The sequence below is a fragment of the Hemicordylus capensis genome, chromosome 5, assembly GCF_027244095.1.
Source record: "Hemicordylus capensis ecotype Gifberg chromosome 5, rHemCap1.1.pri, whole genome shotgun sequence".
NCBI lineage: Eukaryota > Metazoa > Chordata > Lepidosauria > Squamata > Cordylidae > Hemicordylus > Hemicordylus capensis.
In genome coordinates, this window is record NC_069661.1 from 157,804,430 (window position 1) to 157,820,000 (window position 15,571).

A 15,571-nucleotide genomic window follows, 5' to 3' on the forward strand; every position below is an offset into this window, starting at 1 on the left:
TTTAGATACAGATCTGGAACAAGAAACTGCTGTTAAAAAACAAGAGTAGAAAACATTTAGCAAGTGACATTATTTACAACCAAGATTCTGTTATATAATATAATATAAAGATGTCTCAGCATCCATCTTTATGAGGAGTGGATAAGATACAGAGTAGTTAGTCATGACTAAGCACCATTGAAATCAATGGGACAAGTTAATTATGACTAACTTAAGTCCCATTCATTTCAGTGGGGCTTAATCATGATTAACTTCTCCGAGTATTGCCTATTAAAACAGCTTAAGATGCTTAGTTTAGGAAACAGGGAGAAACTTTTAGTTTGACTTGGACAAAGAGTCTCTTCCCATTTGTCCACTGTAAGATCTTTGCTGGTGGTGTTTTTACAAATGCTGATTCCTTAAGTACTTTTTTTTAAAAAGCAAAATACACATTTAGCTAACTGAGAAAATAAAACATTTTCATTGGTATAGCCAATCAAATGGATATATTTGGTATTTAGTTATATATAAATTGTTTCACTTTTGTATACAGCTGCATGAAATGCCTTCCCTTAGTGCCTCCCAGGAACTCATTAATTTAAAGATTATTAATAATAAAAATGCAGAAGAAGCATTTTTCCTGCCTAATTATTTAGGGGACTCTCTCTAAGGGGAGATACTACTAGGAGGAAAAAACAGCTAATAGCAGTTTTAAAAAATAGTTTTAAAGGATGTGTTCATTTTCTTAATAGTTCTTACTTATGTTTGCACTTCTGCAATGAATCTAGGAGGCAGGCTTAAAACATCTCTATAGGGAAAAGCAGTATGGTGTTACAAGAAGACAAATTAAATTAATCAAATCAAATTAAATCTTGACTGTTCGGTTTTGAGAACAAGATAGGAATGCCTACCCTACAGATAACATATTTATGTATTATTTTTGTATCCAATATAGTTTCTTCTTGTAGATTATTTGAGTAAAAATTGTCCTAAACTTAGCAACTTCCAGCTCATTCTGTTCTTTGTTAATGCTAACATTTTGACCATTTTCTTTCTTGTAATAACTCTGTGTGTGTCCCCCCCCCAACAATTCACAATCATTGTTGTACTGTAGCTTCTACAGTAACATTGTACAGTTAAATCATTTTGGAAAGAATTGCATGTTGTGTATCTCTCCCCATGGGTTTTTTAATATAATTGTCTGCTTGGCTGAATCTTGTATTTTTGTCCTGGTGTCATGATTTTTGCATCTTTTTCTAAAGTATCTTCATGTAAAGCATATATATGGTGTCGTCATTTTTGCATAGTGGGAAATTCATTTGCACACTGCTTTTTTTCCAATGTGTAAATACTAACTGTTAGATCCTAACTTAGAAAACAATGGAATAAATATCCAGCCATTCAATTAGTCCAGTTACTGGTACACTAAACATAGATCAATAGCATTAATGTGGCAGATGACTGTTCCTTATTGTCACAAAAGGTTTGGGCCTGGTGCTATGATAGCATTAGAATATTAGTTTCCCCTGTTTGCCAGTAAACCCTGTCATTTCAATGTTGTGACATATTGGTTTCATTCTTGATGACCTCGGTGTGCAACTTTAGTTTCTGATAAAATTCAGGCATCTTCATTTTATCATTTTTCATCTGGGATAGATCAGTTAGATTGTCCCATAATATAAACCAAATAATTTACAATTTGTTTAACTTGATTAGATTTGATTGTCAAAACTGTCTGCAATAAGTGCTTATCAGTTCATTCACCTGCTGCAGTACTCTTCCTTTGCTAAAAAAAAAAATAACGATTTATGAAGACTGGTTTGTCAAATCAGGTGTGGTGTATGGTGAAGTTCTCAGCCATATAATTTATGGCATAAGACTACTTTTTATACTCAATGGCATAAGCATAATATGCATTTGCTATGATCCTGGGCAACCCAGCAGGTAAGAATGACTTAATTATGGCAAATATCTAGTGAAGTCAGTAGATACCTACCTAGAAAGTTGCTTCATTAAATATGAAGCTATATTACTCAGAGTAACTTCTGCATATGTTAAGCTTCTCATTCTGGGTCTTTACTCAAAGTACTCCAGTTCAGATTTTATATATATACACATATATATACTATTTTCTTACTGTGGCAGTCAACTCTTGACAGAAGTACAGGATCAGTTCACATTAATCGTAGTAGTACACTACTGTACAACACAAGTGGTGAGGAGACAGGCAATACTTGTTCCAAGATGAGTGGGAAAGAGCGGTTTAAATGGCCATCTCCTTGAATATGTTTCTTTTCTTTTTCCCCCAAGAAGTGAAGAATGGCTGACACAGGGTGCCATTTTTACACACTTAGGCTTTTGTGTGGAAATACAGGTTGTCCTGTGGCTAATCCATTCCCCTATGTCCAATCTGTCTTTCAGTGTTTCAAAAAGATGAATAGAGCTATGAACCAAGAAAAGGCTATTGTGATATATAATTGCAGTCCCATGCCTGTCTGATCTTTATACAAAGCAGTTTAACATATTCTGGTTGGTTTCTGTCAGCTTGAAGAGGTGTTTAAATATTAAAACATTTAGCAGTTGCTATAAAAGACCTGGGATACTGATAAGCTCTTTCTAATTCAAAATGTTTTACCACCTTTTGACATTGAAAGAAACTTAAACAGAAAGCACGGCTATATGCATATTGTAGGGTGGTAATATTTTGTGCCCTAGCTAAACACAGCTTCAATAGTCATCATTACAACCACTCAGTCGTATGATGTCAATGATGAAGAAAGAGTAGAACATACATTTTGAATATGTGTCTGTGTAAGAACTTCAAAGTAGCCTTAATTAGAGGGGAAAACACACTGCCGCTTAGAATGCATAGTATACATCCCACACATTTTCCCCTCTGGTTGGTGGCTTTGTGTACTTTTGGTCTATACAAAACTTTATTTTTGTATGTATATATCGCAATTTTAAATTAGGATATTGAGTTTGTCTCTCATCCATCCATATCCTTTATAACAATGTGGAAAAAAGTTCTTATTTAGTAGTGAGGATTTTGAATACTGTGTTGAATTCCTGATGTGACAGATCTTATGAAAGTTTAACAGTACAATTAAAAGATTTATTTTCCAAAAGAAACATACCCAACCCCATAGCAAGCCAATAATTATTCCCTATTTTCTTCTTGATCTATTTGGTATTGGCAAAAGTAGGTAATTTGTTTTGGTTTTGTTTAGCAATATCATTAAGGCTCCATTTTCAACCTCCAAAGTACTTCTGGGCAAGTTAATTTTTTTTGTCTTAATTGTTTTGCATGTACTTTGATCCCCTTTGGCCCAGTGATCCCACATCTGTCTTGCATGTTAACACTTCTGCACTGCAATGTAAATAATGGTAGGCATGCTATAGAGCAGGCCTACCATTGTACATTCAAAATCTGAAAAATGTACGGTCCAAACATGCAACAACATTGCACCACTGCAAAGTGCTGAGGTAGTTCAAATGATGATTATAGTTCTGCATCATTGTATTGAGGGATTTGGTAGCAGCTAAAATGTTTGAACTTGTTTAAATGATACTTGACCATTGTTTGTGGATGGGTACCATTTGGCAAATATTCTGTATGTTTTCTCTATCAAATATCTGTCTTTACGTAGAATGTCAAAAAGCTACAAGGATTTGAAACCACAGATGGCCACAAATGGAATGAGTCTAAAGTAGAGAAAGCATGAAGTTTCACATGAGATAATCGTGATTGTTTACTACCCTGTTGAATAAACCCCTTTATAGTCCTATGTAATTTACTTAAGCTTTTATTCTCTCATGCAGCATTTTGCTGCTAGAGCAGGTTGGATTACTAGGGCATATTGGACTGGAAATAAGGGAAGACTTTGCAGAAATGGCTCTGATACTTCTCTTTTATTGGAGTATGGACTCAGTCTCAGTTCTGTGCTGCAGTAGCTATAGGTGCTGTTATGTATTGCTTGTCTGTATGAAGTGTACAAGGGCACTTGCATGTCAGTGAACAGGGAATGGAACCAGGTGGCTTCCAGCCTGGTTGTGCCTTGAGCCTTTTGGAGTGTTGTGCAGCACTTAGTGTGACAGGCTGCACAAAATTCCAACCAGCTCAAGCTGATGCAGGCTGCTTTCATTGCAGTATATCTAGTCACTTGATTTTGGTACTAGCACACAGATAAAGGTGGTCAAACAATCAACTTCTTAAATTGCATCTTTTTTAATTTATATATTTATTTTTATTTATCTTAAAGAACATAATTGTGTGTGTGTGTGTGTATGTGTATGTGCAAGTGTGTGCATCCCGTCCTCTCATAAATCTCCAATAATGTAGTTAATGCCCACATGAAGATTTATTCATCATTCATTCATTCCTATTTTGGCATTTATATACTGGGCAGGTTGTCACAACCCATGAGTGGTTACCCATCTGGGAATTGGAAAGATATAGCACTGCATCAACTGAACTTTTAACCTGAACCAGCAACTGCAGATAAAATCACAGATTACCAATCCTGGTTAAATGTTGGTTGGTGTGGTGCCAGCCCAACCCTGGCAAAAAAATTTGGGTTATCACAAATGGAAATTGGGAGCACACATCTCAGAGCAGCCTTGTGCAGGGTGCGAGAACCTGCTCACTGATTTTCAGGCAACCTAAGTGATACCTAATAAGATTCAGGCAACCTAAATGAAAAGCAACCTGAATCAAGCAACAAAAAGATTCAAAGACCTAGATATTTACATGATCTATCCGATCATCTGTGTCTGTCTCTCCTCCCCTTTGAGCAAAATAGTCCTTGGGTAGCTTTGTGGTGGTAGCTGGGACAGAGAAAGGCCAACTCAGCTGGAAAATGGGGGCTAGATGGGCAGCTCCTCAGGCTGCGTCTGCATTTCCTCTTCTTCCCTCAGAGCAAGAGGTTCCCCAGTAGCTCGGTTCCCCAGTAGCCCAGTTGCAATAGGAGAGAATGAGAGGAACACACTGAAATATGAGCAGCTGGGTGGTGGCAGCTCACTAGGCTGTGCCTGTCTTTGTTTCTCTTCTGTTTAGGGCAAGATGGTCCCAGTAGCTTTCACCCTGTAGTTGGGCAGAGGAAGAAGGTACCTCCATTGGAGCATCTTGAAAATAATAAAGCTTATAAATAATGGACAAGATTTGAGGAACATGGCTATGTGCCAGTTGCCAACCAAGCAGTAGTTGGCTTTTAAAATCTGTCGGGGCAAAAGGATGAAGTGTCTACTACTTGGGTTTAGGCTGCTCATATGATTTTTAACTAATAGATTGCATTGCTAAACTTCCATAATGAAAAATAAATGAGTGTTCTATAGATGGACAAAATATGTGGTATCTCTGGAGTGCAGTGCATTTAATTTAGAAGAATTCAATTGTTCCACATGTTTCTTTGTGTACTTCACAAGTTCAGAATAACTTTCTGGAAAGGCTTAGCTTTAGTTACTCATTTTTCAAGGTTCTTCATGGTGAGTGACACTGCATTCTGTAACTTAAAACAAATTAACCCACCCCAAATAGGGCAATTGGCAACATTTATCTGTCAAGGAATCATGTTTTATAAATCATATGTATTATTAATAAAACTTATACTGATAAAAGTGTTTCACGTTTTAGTTTATAGCCAGTCTCTATTTCTTGTGAAAGGATCTACTCTCAATTTACTGAACATATAATTTTCCTTTAAAAGGGACAGTGTAAACTTGTAATTGCCCTTTTTACCTTGAATCCTGACTTATCTTACCCTTACTTTCATATTACATCAGTGTTACATCAGAAGTTATTCTGAGCTTATGAAGTACATAAAGAAACATGTGGAACAATTGAATATAATATGGAAAAAGAACGCTGTGTGATAGGCACTTCCCGCCCTTAGGAACATAGGAAGATGTCTTATACAGAGTCAGACCATTGGTCCATGTAGCTCTGACTGGCAGTGGCTCGCCAAGGTTACAGGTAGGAGTCTCTCCCAGCTCTACCTGGAGGTGCCCGGGAATGAACCTGGGACTTTCTGCAGGCAAGCATGCAGATGCTCTTGCACTGAGCTATGGCCCCATTCCCTATGGAGAATATCTTCCAGTGCTCACGTGTAGTCTCCCATCCAAATGCAAACCAAGGCAGACCATGCTTAGAAAAGGAGCCAATTCATGCTTGCTAAGACCAGCTCTCCCCCCCGCCACCCACACCTTCTTTTTCCACGTTCTTAGAGCCTAGCGAGGATTTCACATTCTCTATCCCACTCAGATCCATAATCACCATTTGCCCAAATTTGAATGTAATATTGTAGCTACTGTGTAGTGGTGGGGAATTTCTGGAATATCCTTTTTGATGGGATACAAAATTGTAGGAGCCATTATTTAACAAGGTAGTTTGTGGTGCGATGTGGATGGATCCTGCATTGTTCATAGAAATCAGTGCAGCTGTGATGCTAATATTGGACTACATTGACTTCAGATTACTCTGTGGACTTACCTATCTACCTTTTAAACACGAGTATGAACAAGGTCCCCCTGTACTGAGGCAATATTCTCCCTTGACACAAAGACTCCAGCTTGACATTTGCTGGACCCAGCAGTCTAACTAGAACATTGGTTACAGCTGTGCAGAATCTAAATCTGCTTTTTTCAGGGATCTGATGGTATAGACCAGGGATTTTCAACTTTGGGTCCCCAGCTGTTATTGGACTCCAACTCCCATAATCCCCAACCAAAGGCCATTAAGGCTGGGGATTATGGGAGTTGAAGTCTGAACACATCTGGGGACCCATGGTTGAGAACCCGTGGTGTAGACTACTGAATGCCTAAGTCATGGTAAGAGTTCCTTGCATGCCAGTGAGTGATTAAATTATGGAAAACACATGTCTTGTGTAGACTTCTGTCATACAGGAGTGCTCATAGACGCTTCTTGTAGTCTATCCAGTATCTTTTAGGTTTTGTTGTTTAGAAGTTTTCCTTAGTGTAGAGAGTGTGTGAGTGGAGTTAGAAAGGAAAAGGGAAGGAAAGAAGGAGAAAACGGAGTTGTTTCTGAATAAACGTTTAGTTAAATCTGTGTAAGATTACTTTGTGTTTGTGAGAGAAGTAGCTATAAAACACTTCATTCTTCTTCCTCACATGGCCAGGACAGGCCCTTGTGTACATAATATATTGTCTATTTATTTGCTGTCTAGATAGATAGTTTATATCTTTTATGCATATTTTCTACATGTCTGTAATGGGATGTTGGCGATTCATCGTGGAATCTCTATTATTCCTCTGTCAATTCCCAATACCTGTTATTTAAATTTTTTAAAAGATGTTTTTAAATTGGTGTTTATATTTGTATTTCTGTTTTAATTGTTTTTAATGATTTTTGTCTTTTAATTGTAAACCGCCCTGAGCCTGCTCGGAAGGGCGGTATAAAAATCGAACAAATAAATAAATAAATAAATAATAAATTATTATAAGCATACTAGCAATAGCTATTGATAAGGAGAGCTTTGACTTGACAAAGGTTGCATTTGTTTGGATAGAAATGTAGGCCTCTTGTCCTTAAAAGTGACCTTACAGTAATTTGTGCATTTGCAGCTGTCTGTGCTGGGAAAATTAATAAGTAAGGCAAACAGGTAATGAACTAACATAGGCTGATAGCTAAACTTTGGGTGGATTTCAACATGGATACAGAAAAACCAAAAATTGCAGATATAGTGCAGGTTGACATAGCTGGGAAATTCTTAGGGGCTGGTAGTGTAAAGTGCTTGTGAACAGGTGAATGGTCCAATGAGAATGGAGTAAACCACTATGATCATAGAGGGGAGTATAAAAATAATTGTATTACGGTAGATCATAAGGGGGTCCGTCTCAGAATCTTCACTAGAAGTCTGGTTGGTCCTTCAGCTGGTTGAATAAACTTCAAACTGCTTTTGCTACTTTCTGCTCTGGATTGTGGTAAGATCTGAAATAAATGACTGTACACCTAGTAAGATTATCATCATTTCCTTGGGAACTACAGAGAGATTTGCCTGATATGGACCTGATTTCTGAACTAGTGTGCTTCTGCAGAGCTAAGGCCAAGTTCAGAGAGAACCACCCAAATTCAATCAAATCTCTTTCATTTCCAATTGGTTTTCTTGTTCATTGATTTTAAGCCTGGCCAGTATATCAGCTCCTGATTTGTTTGTTGTTGTGTTAAAGTGAACATCCTGTTCAGTCCACATACTATTTATCAGCCAAATGCTTAGGGGAACAAATTTTAACCAAAGATAATTTTTTGTTAAATTTTCTCATCCTCACCATTATTTAAGGTATTGGGGAGAAAAAGAATCTCAGAGTTGGATGGAAGTATGGGAAAGTTTAAGTAGAATTCCAGTACCGTGAAATTCTTCTTGGGATACAGGAAATAGCTTATATTTAAAAGAAATAGGAAATAGATTATTTTTTTTTTAAAAAAAACCAAAACTTGTTAAGGCAGTATTGTCTACTATGTAGTTTATTAATTGGCAGCAGTTGTCATGGTAACTATCAAGTATGGCTATATGCTGGAGAAAAGGGAACGTACGCTCTGAAGTAGTGGGAGTTTGTGCTGGAGAAAGGATGACAGTCTTTGCAGTCTTGAGATGAAAACATATCAAAAGTTTAACTAAATATATCATTTAGTTCACCCGCAAGCTAAAAAAAGAAGTCCCCTTCTGGCCATAATTAGCTATTAAGTCCAACATGGCTCTGCTTTTCGAATCTCGGGTGGAGGCGGTGGCCAGGGGTGCCTTTGCATGGCTTCGGCTAGTGTGCCAGCTGCGTCCCTTTCTCGAGAAGGCAGATCTGGCCACAGTTACCCATGCTTTAGTCATGTCATGGCTGCATTACTGTAACACAGTCAATGTGTGGCTGCCCTTGAAGAATATTTGGAAACTGCAGCTGGTACAAAATGTGGCAGCTAGAGTTCTATCAGGAACTGCCTGGTGTGATCATATCACACCTATTTTGAAAGAGCTGCACTGGTTACCAGTGTGTTTCCAGGACCAATTCAAGGTGCTGTTTTTGACTTTTAAAGCCCTCAATGGTTTGGGCCCGGGATACCTGAGGGAATGCCTGTTCCCAAGGGTTGCTGCCCGCTTGACGAGGTTATCTGAGGGGTCTCTGCTCCAGGTGCCGACAATGAGGGAGGCTTGGTTGTTGTGCAGGTGGGACAGGGCCTTCTCTGTTGCTTCCTAAAGACTTTGAAATGCTCTCCCAGTGGTCATTCATTCCTCAGATTTCATCCCAGTTTTTAGAAAGCTTGTTAAATCTTGGCTTTTTATCCAGGCCTTTACATGATTGTTTTATTGCTGCTTCTGTGTGTTTTTATCTGTGTACAGTTTTTATGTTTATATTTTATATATGTTAAATCAGATTTATTGTCATATTTCTTGCTTAATATTTTTAACTGTCATTTTTATTATATGTTTTTTAACTTTTGTAAATGGCCTTGGGATTGTTTTTAATGAAAGGCGGTATATAAATTTAACAATAAATAAATAAAACACAGTGTACAGTAAGCAAATAACCATTATTTGCTATAATGGGATGAGCTATCTGCATTCTTTCATGGTATGTTTTTTAAATAGATACCTCATGGCTCACCAATGTGAGTTAAATGTACTGAGCAAAAGTGTATGCTCAGGATCAGTAACAGTAAATGTTGAATTAATGTTAAGTACTTAGAGTTCTCATCCTGACTTGGATAAAGCAACAAAATTAGTTATCTCCTCAAAGAACCAACCAGTGTTCACTCTTAGGTGTGCACACGTGTGCATGCTCACAAGTTTTTCCACAACTTTTTATCTGAGGGAGGGCAGGATGCCTCCTTTTCTTAAGGAGGCAATTATTAGACCGCTTCTAAAGAAGCCTACCTTGGATCTCTCAGAGTTGAGTAACAACATAAGAACAGCCCTGCTGGATCAGGCCCAATGCCCATCTGGACCAGCATCCTGTTTCACACAGTGGCCCACCAGGTGCTGCTGGAAGCCTACAGGCAGGAGTTGAGGGCATGCCCTTTATCCTGCTGTGACTCCCCTGCAACTGGTATTCAGAGGTACTGTTCCCTCCAAGATAAGTGCATGTGGGTGCACTCAAACATATTCTGATGTACGCTCAGTTAAGTTTAGATCCCACTCAGCTTGAATCAGCAAGGCCCCACTCTGAATACATTTGCTCACACACTGCCTTGATACTGCCACCCAGAACAAAACTCATTCCGCACAAAGATGGAAAAAAAATTAAAGAGAACACTGCTCAGAGGCATCCTGCCTTTGATGCTGGAGGTGGCGTATAGCCCTCCGACTAGTAGCCATTGATAGACCTTTCCTCCATGAAGTTATACAAACCCCTCATAAAGCCATCCAGGTTGTTGGCTGTCACCACATCTTGTGGCAGAGAATTTCACAAGTTGATTATGCATTGTGTGAAAAACTACTTCCGTTTGTTGGTCCTAGATTTCCTGGCAATCAATTTCATGGGATGACCCCTGGTTCTAGTGTTATTTGAGAGGGGGAAGAATTTCTCTCTATACACTTTCTCCACACCATGCATGATTTTATAGACTTCTATCATGTCTCCCCGCAGTCATCTTTTTTCCTAAACTAAATAGCCCCAGGTGTTGTAGCCTTGCATCATAAGAAAGGTGCTCTAGGCCCCGATCATCTTGGTTGCCCTCTTCTGCACCTTTTCCAGTTCTACAATGTCCTTTTTTGGATGCGGTGACTAGAATTGTATGCAGTATTCCGCACCATAGTTTTATATTATAAGATTAGCCATTTTATTTTCAATCCCCTTCCTAATGATCGCTAGCATGGAATTGGCCTTTTTCACAGCTGGCGCACATTGAGTTGACGCTTTCAAAGAGCTGTCCACCATGACCCCAAGATCCCTCTCCTGGTCAGTCACTGACAGCTCAGATACCACCAGCGTATACTTGAAGTTGGGATTTTTAGTTCCAATGTGCATCACTTTACACTTGCCAACATTGAACCACATTTGCCACTTTGTCGCTCACTCCCCCAGTTTGGAGAGATCCCTTTGGAGCTCCTCACAATCCATTTTGTATTTCACTACCCGGAAGAGTTTGGTATCATCTGCAAATCTGGCCATCTCACTGCTTACCCCTATTTCTAGATCATTTATGAATAAACTAAAAAGCATCAGTCCCAGTACAGATCCCTGGGGAACCCCACTTCTTACTTCCCTCCATTGACAAAAATCTTCATTTATACCTACCTTCTGTTTCCTGTCGTTCAAACAGGTAGCAATCCACACATGTACTTGTTCCCTTCCCATGACTGCTAAATTTTCTCAGGAGTCTTTGATGAGGAACTTTGTTGAAAACTTTTTGGAAGTCCAGGTATCAACAGGATCACCTTTATACACACACACACACACACACACACACACACACACACACACACACTTGTTTGTATAAAGTTGTTTGGATACAGGCCTATCTCCAACCTTCCATGGCTGGGCAAGGTAATTGAGAGGGTGGTGGACTCCCTGCTCCAGTCTTGGAGGAAAACGATTATCTAGACCCATTTCAGACTGGCTTTTTGGTGGGCTATGGGGTGGAGACTGCCCTGGTCGGCCTGATGGTTGATCTCCAAATGGAAATTGACAGAAGAAGTATGAGTCTGTTGGTCCTTTTGGACCTTTCAACGGCTTTCAATACTATCGACCATAGTAACCTTCTGGAGCATCTGAGAAGGTTGGGAGTGGGGGGCATGCTTTGCAGTGGTTCTGCTCCTACCTTTTGGGCAAGTTCCAGATGGTATCCCTTGGAGACTGCTGTTTTTCAAAAATCTGAACTTTTCTATGGTGTCCCTCAGGGCTCCATATTGTCTTGATATTGTTTAACATCTACATAAAACCTCTGAGAGATCATCATGATATTTGGTGCAAGGTGCTATCAGTATGCTGATGACACCCAAATATACTTCTTCATGTCAACCTCATTGGGAGAAGACAATGCCTACATGGAGGCAGTGATGGGCTGGATGAGAGATAAAAACTGAGACTGAATACAGATAAGATGGAGGTACTTATTGTGCAGGGTTGGAACTCAGGAGACTATTTTGATCTGCCTGTTCTGGATGGTGTCACACTTCCCTGGAAGAAACCGGTATGCAGTCTGGGGGTGCTTCTGGATCCAATCCTTCCCTGGTGTCCCAGATTGAGGCGGTGACCAGAGGTGCTTTTTATCAGCGTTGGCTGATATGCCAGCTTCGTCTGTTTCTTGAGATAAATGACCTCAGAACAGTGGTATGTATGCTGGTAACCTCCAGAATGGATTACTGCAATATGCTCTGTGTGGGGCTGTCTTTGTATGTAGTCCGGAAACTATAGCTGGCTCAAAATGCAGCAGCCAGGTTGGTCTCTGAGTCATCTTGGAGAAACCATATTACTCCTGTATTGAAAGAGCTATACTGGCTGCCGATAAGTTTCTGGGCAAAATACAAGGTGCTTATTATAATCTATAAAGCCGTAAATGGCTTAGGCCCTGGGTATTTAAGAGAATGTCTTCTTCATCATGGATCCCACTGCCCATTGAGATAATCAGGAGTGGTCCATCTGCAGTTGCCACCAGCCTATCTGGTGGCTACCCGGGGACAGGCCTTCGCTGCTGCCCCAAAGCTTTGGAATGTGCTTCCTGCCAAAATAAGAGCCTCTCCATCTCTGACAATTCTTAAAAAATCTTTAAAGACTCATCTGTTCACCCTGGCTTGTATTTAGATACTGTTTTAATAGTTTTAACATTGTTTTAAAATAATTGTTGTAATGTTTTAACTTTTTGCTGTCATTTCTTTTAACCAATATTTTAATTTTTGTTGTTGTCATTTATTTGTTTTAATGGATGTTTTTTAACTTTTCTTTTTTGTTGTTGTGGTAAATAAATAAATAAACTTGTCCACTCAGTTAATTTTAGCTCCTGCTCAGGCTGAATCAGGAAGGCCCCACTCTGAATGCATGTGTGCACACACTGCCTTGATACTGCCACCCAGAACAAAACTCATTCTGCATAGGGATGAAAAAAATTAGAGAGAACACTGGACCCAGCACCCATGGCAATACTGGCATAACTAAATTTGTAGAAGCCCTTTTCCTTTTCCAATAATTTTGTGCCACCTAAGGGGAGGGGGGAATGAGTGATTATTTTTCAGAACCAAGTTTTTGTTCTGATTTTATAAATCCTTCATTTCTATTATTCAACATTATTTATTATGGAAAAGGATAATAAACTTAATACAGGACCCTCTTCATTACTGAATAGCTAGTGGAAAGCATCTCAGATGATGCTCATGTCCATTTTTAAAACTCCCTGTTAATGCTTCTGTTGAAATGTTTAAATAGTAATCTAATTGAAGTATTTTTTAAAAGTATATGTTTAAGTTATTTAATGTGTTTCAGTTACAAATGACTGAGGAAGTACAAGCTACTAACTATACACATGATTGCAGTTGGGAGAGTTGAAAGGTGAGACAGGTTCCTTCATTGTTGGGAACTAATGTATGTATGTACGTATGTATATGTATATGTGAAAGGAAAGATTGTGCTGTTGAGTTGGTGCCATGTGGCTTTCTTGTGAATACAGGAGTGGTTTACCATTGCTTTCTTCCCATGCAGTATGAGATGATGCCTTTGCCATTGTCACTGACGGTGAGCATCCACCTTCACTTGCCCTATATAGGTGACTACAAATATATATTTACTAGGCACAAGGTGGGAAGCACACTGGCAGGGATTTGAACTAACAACCTCTTGCTCCCTAGGCAAGCTGCTTCCCTGCTGCGCCACCGCCTCTGTGTGTGTGTGTGTGTGTGTGTGTGTGTGTGTGTGTGTGTGTGTAGAGAGAGAGAGAGAGAGAGAGAGAACTAGGCTCTGGAATTATACAAATAATATCTAAGTAGCTGGATCAGAGATGGTAAGGCTCGAGATATAGCTCAGAGGTAGTAGTGCACATTGCTCAAGAGAGCAACTATTGCTGTACTAATGTTATGATAAAACCTAGTAGGCAGAAATAAAACAGTTTGGTTAGCAATTCAGGATATTATAGTGGGAGATGCTAAGTTTTATGTTGAATGAGTTAGAAGGGAGAAGTACCAGCACTTCTTGTTCCCCCTATAAGCTTACTTTGTGAAAAACAAGATGCAAAATGAAGTGGATATGAGCTGCCGAGGAAAAACTGGTACAGCTACCATCAGAAATAGTTGCTCGGCCATTTGGAGACTGTATGGAACATAATAAATTGCAGGAATTGCTGCCGTTATTTCTTCCTTTCTTCATACTTCAGTGCAAATGAGAGAAATCTTTAACTCTTCCCCAAACCTCTCTCATACCAAAGGACTTGAGAGTAGGAAGGAAGTTTGTGGTGAGCTCATATTCTTAGATTATGTACGGAACACCAAGTTTTCAGAGACACAAGACTCTTCTTACAATGCTCTAGGACCCACTGCAATGGAATGATTTTCCATGCTATTGGAGTAACATGAGAAGCAATTGACTGTGTATTAAGAGTTGATTCTGGGACTCATTCCCATGCCAGTGTCACCCAGAAAAGGGAGCTATCTGGTATGGTGGGAGCTGTAGTGTTACCACATGCCCAGCTCTGACTACCTCTGATACTGGTTAATTTTGATTAAATGACATTTCACCACTGCAGTTTGACTAGGATTGCTTTGAAATTCTGGCTTCTCACAATCAGCTCTTCAGGGCTCAGCTATCCTGGTTAACTCTTTGATCAGGATCTCTGTGATTGTATGAACATAAAAGATCAGAGCATTCGCATATTACGGACGCATACACAAAATGTCTGTCTTCTTAGCCATGTGAAATAAATAGGTGTAAAACAGGGTGTAAAATAGGACCTGCATGGACATGAAATCCATGAACATGAAATCCGCTCCAGTTGCTTTGCTTAGGCATTCTGCAACCAACCTTCATTTTGCCTCAGCCAAGTGAATACAGGAAATTATCCAGCTGAGAGAGAAATGTCTAAGGCAGGTCCGCACAGCTTTGCCCTCCAGCTGTTTTTAGACTTAAGACTGCCACTCCCATCATCCCCAGCCACAGTGGCCAATAGTCATTATGGGAGGAGATGTGCTTTTACCTCTGTAGGTGTGCTGAAGTTGTGCAGCCCTGGTCTAAGGTGATGAGCAGGTTGAGAGGGCTCCATTCACAAGTTCTTTTGATATTGACGTTAGATTGCATTTTGCTTTAAGTAAATATAATCTTTCAGTAGGCAGACATGTGAGCAATAAATATGTCTGCCACCATAACATCTAATTTGGCCCTTAGCCGTGGTAAAAGAAGCCTAGTAAATTTATTGGCTCTTTGAACCATTTCACACAAAACTGCAATAGTAGATGATGAATGAGATGCACATCCTCTTTTCACAGTTCCTGATATCAGAATTAGAGGCCTCTTGAAGACTAGTGGCATCTGATAGGCCACTGTGTGAAACAGGATGCTGATGGCCCTGATCCAGCAGGGCTATTCTTATGTACTATTTATTTTTATTTTTATTTATTTTACATTTCATATCCCGCCCTTCCTCCAAGGAGCCCAGAGCAGTGTATTA

At 39.4% G+C, this 15,571-nt stretch overlaps 1 protein-coding gene across 10 annotated transcripts in view; it reads left to right on the forward strand.

Moving 5' to 3' along the window:
• The window catches only part of TAFA5 (TAFA chemokine like family member 5), a 501,003-nt gene that overhangs the window by 162,790 nt on the left and 322,642 nt on the right, over positions 1–15,571 (forward strand). The window lies entirely within an intron of this gene.